This window comes from Camelus bactrianus, chromosome 13 (genome assembly GCF_048773025.1).
Source record: "Camelus bactrianus isolate YW-2024 breed Bactrian camel chromosome 13, ASM4877302v1, whole genome shotgun sequence".
Classification (NCBI taxonomy): Eukaryota; Metazoa; Chordata; class Mammalia; order Artiodactyla; family Camelidae; genus Camelus; species Camelus bactrianus.
The window spans coordinates 72,187,891-72,202,196 of record NC_133551.1 but is presented as its reverse complement, the minus strand read 5'-3'; the positions used below and the strand labels follow the sequence as shown (position 1 = coordinate 72,202,196).

Here is a 14,306-nt window from a genome sequence, read left to right as displayed (position 1 = left end):
CATAAAGACATACGAAATAAATTATGTGACACTGCCAGTCAGTCCGTCCCAGCTACTCATTGATCAGCTGCTTTGTGCCAGGAGCTGCCCCTCCTGTTTCAGCTGCAGCCCAAAGCAGCCACTCTGTTCCTGAGCAAAGTCCCATATGCCAGGTGACTGACAACCACAGAGACTGATTCTCACAGTTCTGGAGGCCACCAAGGTGTCAGCAAGGCCATGCTCTTTCTGAAGCCTCTAGAGGAGGCTCCTTCCTTCTTCCTAGTCCCTAGTGGTTACAGGTACCCCCTCGGTGCTCCTTGGCTTGTGGGTGCATCACTCCAGTCTGCCTCCATCTTCACACGGCCTTCGCCCTGTCTGTCTCTGGTCCAAATGTCCCTCTTATAAAGATACCAGTCACTGGATTAGAACCCACCTAAATCTGACCTCATTTTTACATTGATTACTTCTTCCAAGACTGTGTTTCCAAATAAGGCCCCATTCACCAGTACGAGGGGTCTGAACACAACTTATTTTTTTTTTTATTTTAATTTTTTTAATTCTTATTTTTTATTGAAGTGTAGTTGATTTACAATGTTACTTTCAGGTGTACAGCAAAGCGATTCAGTTATATATACATCTATTTTTTTCTCAGATTCTTTTCCACTATGAACACATCTTTTTGACGGATACAAGTCAACCTGCAACAGCCACCAACATGCTTTGCCCATTCTGAGCGAGTTAGGTTGCAGCAGAATTTAAAGGTCAGGGATACACTTCTCCACTTCATTCTTGGAATCCAATTAATTCTGTTATTCATTTTTGGATTTTTTTAAACAGCTGGAAGAAAATTATCCCAGCTACATCAACATTTAGGGGTCAAGGGATAACAAGACCTTTTTTTTCCCATTTGGATCTCTCCCCTTACCCAGTATTTTATTATGATAATTTTCAAACACATAGAAAAGTCGGAAGTGTTCAATGAATACTTACGGAGCCACCACCAAGGCTCTACTTGGACTGTTTATCTATTGCTCCGTCTGTTTGGGATGATTTCTTTTTGACTCATCCCTCTGTCGACGAAACTTCCTTAATCCCACGTTACTTTGGATTTATCCTGAGCCTCCAGAGAAGGGATGGGGTTGGAAGCCGGGACCCAGGGTGGTGCTGAAAGGCTGCATGTCACAGGGTCTGTTCATGCACAGGTGGGAGGCCCTCAGGACACCCAACAAAAGCAAACAAGAGCAAAACACACAGAGGGGTGGGTAGAGCCCAGTGGTAAAGCACATGCTTAACATGCATGAGGTCCTGGGTTCAATTTCCAATACTTCCATTAGGGAAAGAAAAATGGTAAAAAATAAAATAAAATAAAATAAAATAAAATAGCAGAACACACAGATGGTTAAACCTTCACAGGGACTTTTTGAGAGTGTCGTGGGGCCTGGATGCCCTGGCCGTCTTCAGAAGGCTTTACCCAGGAATGCCAAGGCCAGGGCAAGTGTCCTGGTACCCAACTCACTCATCTCACTCAAGAGAACCTACAGCCACCACCCACAACCTCCCGTTTAAACCTGAAAAAGATAAGAGGAAACAGGAATCGAAAAGCAGCTTTTCTTCCCTATTTTGACAACCCCAAGTCCATTCCTCCTTCTATACACAGAGCTACACACTCCTCTACAGACCCTTACACATCTGCCCTTCACACACACACACACACACACACACACACACACACACACACACACACACACACGGGGCTCCTGTGTTGGACATTCTTAGGGAAAGCGGTTTCATTGGAATCTTCTCAGTTGCACTCAAATTTCATTTCTCCATTTGGGAAAAATCACATTTTCAAAATTGCTTTTACTCAATATATTGGACACCTTGGGAACTGGCCGAATCACAGCCCCCGCAGTTTCACCACGGTTTTATTTATTAACACCCTCCCTTTCTTGCAAATGAGAAATTGTGAAATTCTTTTTAGACTGAGGGCTCTTCTACCTACTAAGCCAGTTTTTCAAAAACAGAAACCACTAACCCACTCACTGGTTTCTTTTGATACTTAGAGGTCAAAGGTTAATATAATATATTAACTCCAATTGTCAAGCTTCCAGAGCATTTTAAGTTCACCCATCTCAGTGAGGTCTGGCACCATCATGACCACTTTATAGATGAGGAAACTGATGTTTAACCAAACGATTACCAGGCTTCTTGAGAAGCTACCTGATCAGTCAGTTACAAAACACACACAGCATCCTGGGAACCAGGAAATGAATGGACAATGAGTTGTGATAAAGATACCCGACTTTCTTCTTTGCTCTATTAGAAGGAGAGATTTAATCCATTTTAGGGAAGAGTTCCCTCTCCTCTGGGAACAGAAATGCAAATCTTTGATCATCCTTCCCTCCCAGAGGGGAGCCAGTTTTTCTGCTACCAAGATCCACCATTTATCAAGTGATTCCAGAATCAGGCACGGTTCTAAGACATAGAAAATCTAATGTGGGGATTCCTACCCAGAGTCCACCCCAAGGGTATAGGTGTAGAATTTGGGGAGTTCTTGAACTTGGATGAGGGGAAAAATTACATATTTATTTTCACTAACTGCTAACTGGAATTTAGCATTTGTTTCTGTTATGAAAGTAGGCAATAAGCCTCATCATTGTTATGACTCTGTCCCCAGTGGAAATCCCAGATATTTGTATCACGTGAGATGTTACAGAGTGGTTCAGAGATCTTTTATGGGTATCACTGCTTTTGAATTATAGTAGTGAATTGACCTGCTGCCACTTAATTCCTAAGAAAACAGTCCTTATTATATCATACATTAGCTTAATATTTTGATAACTGAGCTTTTTATTTTTTTATTTGTATTTTTTAAAATTGAAGCACAGTCAGTTACAACATGTCACTTTCTGGTGTACAGCACAATGTCCCAGTCATGCATATACATACATATATTTGTTTTCATATTCTTTTTCATTAATGGTTATTATAAAATATTGAACATAGTTCCCTGTGCTATACAGAAGAAACTTTTTTAAAGTCTGTTTTTATATATAGTGGCTAACATTTGTAAATCTCAAACTCCCAAATTTATCCCTTCCCACCCCTTTTCCCCAATAACCATGAGATGTTTACTATGTCTGCGAGTCTGTTTCTGTTTTGGATAACTGAGCTTTGATATAATTTTTCTGTAAAGCACCTCTTTTATTATTTTAACTTGTGGTAAAAACCACGTAGCAACATAAAATTGACCCTCTTAACCATTTTTAAGTATACAGTTGAATGGCATTAAGCACTGTTGTGCAACCATGACCATTATCCATCTCCGGAACTCTCTCTGTCTTACAGAACTGAAACTCTGCACGCAATAAACAATAACTCCCAACCTCCTCTCCCCCAGCCCCTGGCACCCCCATTCTGCTTTCTGTCTCCTTGAATTTCACTAATCTGGGGACCTCATACAGGTGGAATCGCACAGTACTTGTCCTCTCGTGACTGGCTTATTTCACTTAGCATTACATCCTCAAGGTTCATTCATGTGTCGGAATGCCCTTCTTTTTTAAGAGTGAATATTCCATTGTATGTATGCACCACATTTTGTTTACTTATCCATCTGTCGACGGACACTTGGGTTGGACATAACTGTTTCTTTGTAATCCCGTGTATTTTACTACATGCATTTAAAAATGTTATTCTGAGAAGGGGTCCACAGGCTTCACCAAACACCCAAGGGATCCATGTGTAATACACAAAAGGTGAAGAAGCCCAGTGAGACAGACATCAGAAAAAAATGGGCTCAGAGAAGTTAAGACACTTAACAAAGGTCACCCAGCAGGGATTCAAGCCCAGCTCAGTCAGAATCCAGAGCCCACCTGTACGGTATGATTTCTCTTTCACTGAGAATGACTTAGATCCTTGTTTCTACATACATTTGGTGTTTTTCCAGATAGGCCCTCCAGGAGTGCTGTGGAGGGAATAATGATGGCCTGTGTCTCAGCACCGAAGCCCAGGGCGTGGGTCAGCACTTGCAGAAGAAAGTTCAGCCCTCTCTCCACTTCCATTTCTTGGGCAGTGCCCACTATGTCTGGGTCTTCACTCTGCCTCTGTTAGACTCCCTGGTGAGGACCCTAGGACAACTGAGACACTAGAGGACCTCTGGATACCTCCTCATGTACCTGACCCCCCAGATAAGGGACAGTGTTGGGTGTGCACCCCATTATCATTCTCAGCCAACAGCTGGAAGAGAGCAAAGATTCCCAAACCCCTTATGAAGTCATGTTGACAAACAATCACATGCTTTAACTCCCCAATATAAACTTTGCTGGCTCTGTAATTGCTCTAGTCCAGCAAAATTTCCCCCTGAGAAAGCTAAGCACTGAGATTACTCACACTGGTGTCATGGGAGACCCTCGGAAAATGCTAAGCTCTCTGACATCACCACATAATGATTCCTTTCCCCTTTCTTGTGAGCTCTAATGGGATTAAGAATAGTAGCTAATACTGATCGGAACCTTCTGTGTGCCAGGCAAGTAAATTCTGCAGCAATCCTATGCAACAGAGACTATTGCAGCCCCCATTTTACAGAGGAGGAAACAGAGACCCTGAGTAGTTAGTAATTTTCAAGTCACACAGCTAGTGACTGGCTTGAACTTTGACCCCAGGTGGCCTGCATGAAGCACATCATGCCAAGATCTGTGAGTCCCCGTTCTAGAACGCAAGCCTCAAGTTGTAACAAGGGAATAAGGCATGGAAATGTCTGTGAATTTCTTTGTTAAAATGTGTTTTTTTTAGGGGGGAGGGTAGAGATCAGTGGTAGAGCACATGCTTAGCATGCACAAGGTCCTGGGTTCAATCCCCAGTGCTTCTATTAAAAAAAATTAATAAATAAACCTAATTACCTCCCCCCCAAAATAATTTTTTTAAATGTTTTTTTCACCTTGTGTAGAAGATATACTAGTTTGATTTCAAGATGCAAATTAACAGTTAAGAACCCAGACTCTAGAAATATTCAAATTCACTAGATATCAGAGAAGTGCAAATTAAAACCACATGATGAGAGAGCATTTTACACTCATCAGAACAGCAAAAATTAGGAAGGTGGAAATGAGAGAGGTGGAGTGTTGGCAAAACCGTGCAGAGAGGCAGGAGAGCAAAGAGCTCAGAGTCCAGGTGCCACAACCAGTCTGGGGGGAGTGACACCCACCCTGGCATTTCTGCACTGGTTTCCTTATGTGGAAATGGAGGGGATTTTTATCTACTTCATAGAATTGTCATGAGGATTTCAACAGCTATTGACACCAAGTGCTGGGAAGGGTGCCTGTGAATACAGCACAGGCAAGTGTGAGCGCCAAGACAAGGAGTTTTCTCTGTTAGCTGTATCCCCAGTGCCTAGAGTAAGTGGGCACTTAGTAAGTGAAGTGCTTAATTAATGTTTGTTGAATGAATAGATGTATTTACAAATGGTGTGGGGAGAAGGGCACAGACACCTCAGCACCGTTTGATGGACGTCAAATAATGAATAACTGAAAATCTTAGAAATTGTGCCAACACAGAAGGAAGGAAAATGAAGTGTGTGTCCACTCCATGAGCCAGCTGTCTCACTTAGATGCATCTCAGAGACTTTCTCCTCTGGTTTGCAGTGGGTAACAAACCAGGGGACAAACCAGAGACAGTCATCGGGAATAAGCAAGGCAGTATGGGAGAGCCACACGATAGAACATGCTGCAGCAGTCAGAAGTGACCACCCCGAGCAGGGCTTGGCAAGTCCTTCTCTAAAAGGCCAGGTAACAAAGATTGTGGCTTTTCATACCAGAGGGTCTCTGCTTGCCTTAGATGATATGCAAATGATGGGCGTGGCCATTCCAACAAAACTGCTTATGGACACTCAAATTTGAATTTCATATAATTTTTCTCTGTCCCAAAATATTATTCTTCTTTTGGTTCCCCACCCCCAGCCATTTAAAAATCTTTGCTTGCAAGCTGAACAAAACCCACGGTGGCCCAGATTTCACCCATAAGCTGTAATTCGCTGAGCCCTGTTCTAGAGACATTTGCACAACACGGACAAATTCTAAAAGCACAGCCAACAAAGCTGGTGATCTTGGGCAGGATGAGGCTTAAAGAGAAATGGCCATACATCCTAGTTTCCCAGAGACAGACTAGTTTACCCTACATTGTCCCAGTAATGAATAGTTTGTCTTTCAATCTCAAAAGTCCCAGATCGGATGACGTGTCCCCCTCCCCAATTAAACCATCATTCTAGTTATATAAATTAACAATACTACGCTCATTCGTGTATCCACAACATCTAGAGCAGGGGTCAACTTTTTTTTTCCCCATAAAGGGCCAGATAATAAATATTTTAGGCTTTGTGCTAAGTAATCTGTTAATGCAGCATGAAAACAGCCGGAGACAATACAGAAATGAAGGAGTGAGGCTGGGGACCACTACAATCTACAGATGACACTGAAATTTGAATGTCATATATAATTTTCACATGTTACAAGATATTTCCACACTGAAATTTGAATGTCATATATAATTTTCACATGTTACAAGATATTTCCTTCTTTGGATTTTTTTCAACCATTTCACTGTTAAAAAAAAAAAACAAAAAACCCACTTTTAGCCCGTGAGTCATATGAAATCTGGCAGTGGCTGGATTTGGCCCAAAGGCTGAAGTTCGTCGACTACTAGTCTGGAAACACACCTGGCCCTGTGGTAGGAGCTGCATAAATGTCTCGTTTTTGCTGAATACACTCACGGAACAACCGTGCCTGTTTTACAAAGACACAAGCAGATTTCAGGCCAGGTAAACACCTGAGTGAGGGTCTAGGAAGGGGTGGGGGGAGGGAATAGGAATTGGAAATAAATGGAGAAAATTATTAAATAAGAGAGACTTATTCCCAGGCTGAGGAGGACGATAAACTCTGCTCTGCTCCTGAGGTCCAAAAAAAGAAAAAGGAGGAAAAAGAAAAAAAAAAAAAAAAAGTGAGCACTCTGGAGTCAGAGAACCTAGATTTGAAATTCTGAAGCTGCCCTCACAATCTGTTGGCTTTGGGCAAGATTAACCCCTCAAAGGTACTTTGTAAATTGGAACTAAACATAGTACCTACTTCCTAGGGCTGCTCTGAGGATTGAATGAATCCATACAGCAAAGGGCTTGGGCACAGTGTCTGACACTTGGTAAGTGGTCAATGAATGTTATAATGTTGTGGTTGTTTTTCATAAAGAAGAGAGAAACAGGTGCCCCAGGGTTCCAAATAAGGTGATTGATTAGAGGTGATTAAGAGGACAGGCTCTGGAGCCAAGACCCCAGTTTTGCCACATACTGGCTATGTAACCTTGGCTAAGTTTTGTGTCCTTTCTGTGCCTCAGTTTCCTCAGCTGAGCAATGGTAATAATAGGGTGGAGGTAAGAATTAAATTCAAAACAGAGCCTAGCATACGAGTGCTCAAATAAATTAGTATGTTATCACTCTTGATCCACAATTTCTGCCCCAGAGGAAATTAAAAGAGGTGGGGTGAGAACAGCAGCCCCCTGTGAAATACTCAAAAAGGTCCAAGGAGTTGGGCTGTGAACTTTGAGTAAAGATTCCGTTGAGGAAATATCTAACACGAAAGACAAGACCAAAACAAACAGAAAATAATTACCCCAATGGAACAGACATAATGTTGTGTGCAAGAAAATATTGGAGAAACTACCATTAATATCCTCAGAGAGTTAAATAAAAGTCTTACCTCCATGAAGCAAGAACAGTTGCTATAATCAAGGAGAAAATCAGAGAATAAGGAAGATCTTTTGGAAAATAAAAACACAGATGCTAAAGATAAAAACCCAATAGAAAGACTGGAGGTAGTGTCAAAGAAATTTCACATAAAGTATAACCAAAAGAAAAATTTGCACAACAGAAGAAAAAAGGTTTTTTAGTTGATGGGTCATTGTGGGTGATTCTACAGCTAATTAAGGAATTCTAGAAAGGGAAAATCAAGAAAGCAGTGGGGAAGAAGCAATCAAAGTAATTATATAACAAACCCTTCCAGAACTGAAGAACAAGAATATTCAGAATGAAAAGATCACCATAAGCCCAGAACAATGAATGAAAAAAGATCAGGAAGACAAAGTTACCATCTTGAATTTCAGAATACAAGTGATAAGAAGAAGGTTATGAAAGATTCCAGACAGAAGATGCAGATTATGTGAATGACCAAGTATACAACGGACATCTCAAAATCAACAAAAGAAGCTAGAGGATGGTGGGAAAATATCTTCAAAGAGCTGAGAAAAAGCGACTTTTAACCTAAAATTCTGAATACAACCAGACTATCAGTCAAGTGTGAGAGTGGAATAAAGCCAATTTCAGACCTGTAAGGAAGTCCCAGATGATAGCTGATACAAGTCCCAGAAAGCAACCAGGAAAGGAGGTCTAAAGCCTCCAAGAAATTTTAAAATGGAAATGATAATTGTCTGACAGATTTGACTGTAAGGAAAACCTTAAGAGGTTTCTACACTTTTTGGGGGGTGTAGGAAGATTTAGATGTTCAAAGAAAGCAAAACAAACGAAAAAACAAGGCAATTATTAACTGCATGAAAAATAAAAAGTTGTACTAGAAAAGTTACTCCTTAGCTCAGTATTGAACAAAAACTAGGTAGTCATAATAATAAGAAGATTGAATGTGCATTTAACCAAAACTTGTGATACAGGTATATTAAGAGGATGGAAAAAATGATAATGGAGTGTGCATGAGTTAAAAATCCTCACTAATCATAATAGGAAATCATCAGATGTCTAAAATAGATGAAACAAAATGTTGCAGAATAGTTTTATTATTTAAAAATATGTAAGTATATTCAATATTTTGTAGTAACCTATAATGAAAAAGAATATGAGGGGGGAAGTATAGCTCAGTGGTAGAGTTCGTGTCTAGCATGCACAAGGTCCTGGGTTCAATCCCCAGTACTGCCATTAAATAAATAATAATAATAAATAGCAGGGGAGGGTACAGCTCAAGTGGTAGAGCACATACTTAGCAAGCACAAGGTCTTGGGTTTAATCCCCAGTAACTCCTCTAAAAACAAATAAATAGACCTAATTACCTTCCTCTCCCCTCCAATTAATTAATTAATTAAACCTGATTACCTCCTCCTATCAAAAAGAAATTCTAAAGAATATGAAAAGGAATATATGTATGCGTATATATGACTGAAACATGCTGCTGCACACCGGAAATTGACACCTTTGTAAACTGACTATATTTCAATCAAAAAAAGGGAGAAAAATATATAAGTAAATCCATAAGAAACAACTAAAAGAATGGTCACCTCTGAAAGGGATAGGAGGGGGTTGGGGAGAACAGGGGGCTTCAGTTTTCTATTATTGGTGTTTTTGCACTGATTGACTTTTTACAAAAATAATTTTAAAAATCTAAGTCATATGCCAAATAGGGGAGGCATATCTTAATGTTGGCAGGTTCTAAAGACATTTAAATTAAAATGAAAGTAAGTCATGATGAAATGAAAATAGCTTGCCTTGGTATTAGACTATTTCACCTTTCAGAAATGCTTGTGACTATCAGAGCAGTAATTAGCACACCTAATGCCCAGATTCTAGTTTCCAAATGTCTTTTCTGACTAAAAGGAACCAGCCCTCTTCAGAGGAATGGCTGATTCCAGGGCTGGCGTAGGGAAAGCATGACGAGCCTGGGACATCTTATTGTGCCAGAAAGCAAGAATGTACTCAAAGACAACGGGAACACATCAAAAGGACCCAAAGCCAGTTTAAAGGGTTTCCCCAGGCCATAATTAGGACAATTTGATCATTAAGAACACTAATGACTGTAACCTGTTGCGAAACATTGAATAAATAAGATTCGAGTTCATAGTGACCACCAAAAAGGGGGGGGGTGGATAAAATTAATTTGTTACCATTGGAGATGACTATTATTGGCAACCTATGCTGAAAATTGATAAAAAGCATTTAGGGGAAACTGGAGTTCCTCCCTAGTTAATGAAGGAAAACTATTCCTTATGAAAGAATGTAGCAGAAATAATACATCTAAAATTTTGCCATTTTGCAACTCCCAGTGAAGTAACTGAGTCAGGCAAGGATCATCAGTGGATGCTAAAACCATTAAGTGAAAGGTTGTAGGGAAACGGGATATTTGCCTTGTGCCAAAGTATCATCCAGAGATTACTTTGCAAATTGCGAAGAGGGACAATACACCTTTTCTGTGGAGGCATCCAGTGGTCACAATCTTAACCAAGAGACCAAATTTAGCATCACTGAAAGGGAGACAACCAGGTATTGTGCCCCTAATGGGGTGCACTGGAACATACATGGCTTTGCCCACAGAGTGTTCTGGCCATTGTGTCTAACCTGAATGTGATTGTGTTTTTATTTTATTTTATTTTATTTTTATTATTATTATTGTACGGAGGTATTGGGGATTGAACAGAGGACCTTGTGCATACTAAGCATGCACTCCACCACTGAGCTACACCCCCCCCCCGATCATGTTTTTAGACCTAACTTCTACTACGCAGGAAAAATAGGGCAGAAAGGAATGAGTTGAATAATGCTATGAGGAACCAATCAGATGAATCCAAAATCTACAGCTGACCCTTGAACAACACAGGGGTTAGGGGTGCTGACCCTCCCAAAGATCGAAAATCCAAGTACAATTTATAATCTGTATCCATGGTTCCTTTGTATTCTTGGTTCCCCATCCTCGAATTTAACCAAAGATCGTATATAACTGTAATATTTACTATTGAAAAAACTCCATGTATAAGTGGACCCGTGCAGTTCAAGAGTCAACTGTATAATATTACACAAACTATCTGGCTGAATCTTTTTAAAAAGTCAGTATCTTAGATGGGGAGATTATTCTAGACTTAAAAAGACCAAAAGATGTAATAACTAAATGTAATGTTTGAAAGTTAGTTGGTTCCTGGGTCAATAAAGCAGCTGTAAAAGACATTTGGGGGAACAGCTGTGAAAATTTGAATATGGACTAAATATTAGATGATACAAGGAAATAACTGCTAATTTTTTGGGGTGTGACAATGGTATTGTGGTCATGTAGGATAATGTCCTTGTTCTTAGGAGATAAAGGTTGAAGCATCTCCTGACTGCAGTGTATCTTGAAATGATTCAGCAAAAAGGTAGAGAAACAGTATAGACAAACAGATAAAACAAATAGGGCAAAATAGTTGCATCTAGGCAGTGGCTATGGACTGTTGCTTCAATTTTCCATGCTTTGAAATTTTTCAAAATGAAAAGTTTAAAAATTAATTATTGAAGGAAAAAATGGAACTAGGAAATCACCATTTTGCAACCATTCTAATAATAACTAATTAGGCAAAAGTCATCAATGGATCCTAAAACGAGCAGGTGAAAATTTGAAAACAGACAGGATATTTGGGATCATCTCAGTGTGTCTACCCATAGACTATTTATTAGTTACAAAAGGGGGAAATGGTAATTTTACAGTGGAGAATAGCACCACAAAAAGGACACAACACTGCTTCTGTGGTATTCTTGCCAAAGATTTATATAATATAATATTATGTTATATTATATTACTGTTAAAATTCCTGAATATGATAATAGTCCAGGACAGAGTTACACACTTTATCATTATTTTACATATCTTTATATAGAGAGAGGGAATGATAAAGCAACTGTGACAAAATGTTATCAGTTGGCAAATCTGGATAAAGTGTGCACGGGAGCTCTTTCTACTGTTCTTGCAACTCTATCATAAGCTTTAAATTATCTCAGAGTAAAAAATGTTTTAGAAAAATCTAAATTAGACCTAGACGAGCTCCTAAAAACATAGGGATTAAGAGAAAATTAAATCTTGATGAAATAAAGTTACTTTAATTTAAATACCTTTATTACCTTGGCATGTCTTCTTGGTTTCAGGAACACCTGTGGACTGCATGGAGCTGGCAGAGCTGGGCCTCCAAGCGAGGCATGCACGTCCAAGTGACCGGGTTGCAAACTGAAGTCTGTACCCTGACACTCTGGTCCTCCTGCCAGTACCCTTTCTTTCCAGTTGAGACTCCCTATGCTTATGCTGAAAGCCAGCCCCGCAAAGAGTTGTCGGAGAACCACGCGGCCCCTCAGCATCTGCCCAGCACAGGCACCCACATGTTTTATGCCCATTGGGATTGTTTTCCAATTATTCTGTCCCCACCGGCACCTGAATTAGACCACTCCATCCGGGCTTCCATTTTTCTTGTGTATCTTTTCACCATAGTTTCAGCACAGCACTGGATAAGGCATAGAGCTCAGTAAATCCTTTCTGATCCATTATCTTCGGAAAGCATTTAGCAAAGGCTCAGAAGGGAGGAGATAGGGAAAAACAGGTCCTTCCTGTGGCCCTCTCACAAGCTTTGGGCTTAATGTGTGAGGGATATGAACAAACAAGCAAGCAAACCAAGATAATTTATGAAACACATTTCAAACAAGTAGAACTTTTCACAATGAGCACTGTCAAGCTGAAACCCAGAGACCAACTCGGCAAAGACCAGGAGGACTCCACTGTCCAGCCTTCCTCTGTTCTTATCAATTATCTTCCTGAAGGAGTTATTTGCCTTCTTCAAGACGGTGTTTGCTGATCTTTTCAATTTGCCTGAAAACTTCTGGGGGAAGGGACAAATTTTATGGCTTTGTCCCTGTGTGGTTTCTGCTTATCCAGCTCTACCCACTTGCAGCAAGGATCCTAGGTCCCTTGAAGCCGCCCACACTAAATGCCTCGGCTTCAAACTTGTCACAGAGTGGCCCAGGGAGGCAGAAGGAGCACAGCTACAGCCTGACAAATGCTGGCCAACAGTTTATGGGCTGGGTGACGTTCTCGGGCAAGTGTGTGACCTCAGGCAAGTCACATGGCTTCCAAGCCTCAGTTTCTTCTTCTGCAAAATGGGGGCAGTAAAACTGACTTCTCCCCCAAAATGACTGGGTGAATTGTGATGATGAGGCCTCTCTGCTTCCTCCAGTGTTTGGAAATGTTAGTGAACATTAGATCAGGCCAGCTGTCCAGCTTCGTTCCCTGTGTGTAGGGCTACCCCTGGGGGCAGGCAAAGGTCACTCATTATGACCACTGCCACTCCCCTCTCCCCACCTCTCCAAATTGGTTCAGATATAACCTGATTAATATGAACTGCAGGCGTCAGGGATGAATGAGCAGGACTTAATATTTATTCCCTAGGAGGCTCTAAGAAGCAGAAGGCACCCACTCCAGAGCCAGACTGTCTGGGTTCAAAGCCTGGCTCCACTATCTGCTAGCCCTGTGAGCTTGGGCAAGGCTACTTACCTCTGTGCCTCAGTTTCCTCATCTATAAAACAGGAATAACAATGGCACCTACCTCATAGGATTGTTGTGAGGGTTAAACATTCATGCATAACTTTAGAGCACTTTGCTATTACTGCATTTCATTGAATCTGATATGCTGGTACACTAAAAAACTAAAATTGTTGCCAATTAAACCAGGACATATCATCAGTGGAACTGGAACTGAAATCACATATTGATTTCAGAAATGTGAAACAAAATGTATGTCTTAAAATAGATGAAGTACACTTTTTTTCTTAAAGTATATTCAGTTACAATGTGTCAATTTCTGGTGTACAGCAATGTTTCAGTCACATATACATAAATACTCATTTTCATATTCTTTTTCATTATAGGTTACTACAAGATATTAAAAATAGTTCACTGTGCTATAGAGAAGAAATCTGTTTTATCTTTTTATATATAGTAGTTAATATTTGCAAATACAGAACTCCCAATTTATCCCTTCCCATCCCCTTCCCCCCAACCATAAGATTGTTTACTATGTCTGTGAGTCTGTTTTGTAGATGAGTTCATTAGTGTCCTCTTTTTTTTTTTTTTTAGATTCCACATAGGAGTGATATTATATGGTATTTTTCTTTCTCTTTCTAGCTTACTTCACTTAGAATGATGATCTCCAGGTTAACAGTGCACTTAGCTTAAGTATGTTAGCATTAGGATTAGGGGTCAAATCCCAGGCCCACCACTTACTACCTGGGTGACTTCATTTTTCAAGGTTCTGAACCTCCCCATGCCTCAGTTTCCTCCTTACCTGTACGTGCGGATAAAATACCAATAGCACCTGTCACACAAGACTGTTGGAACAATTAAATATTTGAGGACCTACGAAGTACCTGGTACGCAGTAGGTGCTATTATTGCTGTTATTTAGAATAAAGTTATTCTCTCCCGGTGTGGAGGCTGGCTAATGCAGAAAAGAGAGGACGCATCTGCCTAGCTTTTGAGGTTACGAGGTCTTGGCTTCCGCTGC

The 14,306-nt window shown here is 40.4% G+C and overlaps 1 protein-coding gene across 1 annotated transcript in view; it reads right to left on the bottom strand.

Moving 5' to 3' along the window:
* CIROZ (ciliated left-right organizer protein containing ZP-N domains) overlaps positions 1-14,306 on the bottom strand; it is a 40,630-nt gene extending 26,324 nt beyond the window's left edge. The window contains 1 exon segment of the mRNA XM_074375972.1: positions 1-14,306. This exon segment is cut by the window's left edge and continues 14,664 nt beyond it. The gene's annotated coding sequence lies outside the window, so the exon portion shown is untranslated.